The sequence below is a fragment of the Oryzias melastigma genome, linkage group LG17 (genome assembly GCF_002922805.2).
Source record: "Oryzias melastigma strain HK-1 linkage group LG17, ASM292280v2, whole genome shotgun sequence".
NCBI classification, from domain to species: Eukaryota; Metazoa; Chordata; class Actinopteri; order Beloniformes; family Adrianichthyidae; genus Oryzias; species Oryzias melastigma.
In genome coordinates this window covers 24,330,451-24,330,650 of record NC_050528.1, presented here as the reverse complement: position 1 = coordinate 24,330,650, position 200 = coordinate 24,330,451, and positions in this window count along the sequence as shown.

Below are 200 nucleotides of genomic sequence, written 5' to 3'. Positions count from 1 at the left end.
TTCAAACCCGACACTGTGTATAAAAGACAGGGTTGCCTCACTTTTCAGCGTGCACTATTGCTTCTTTCAGATGCAACATTTAAAACCACATCTCTGGAATGAAAACATTACAGGTAAAGGTGATGAAGGGTGTTTATGACACTGATTGCCACAGAAATGTTTTTAAAAGGCATTTACTGCTTTTTAAAGAGGAAGATTGA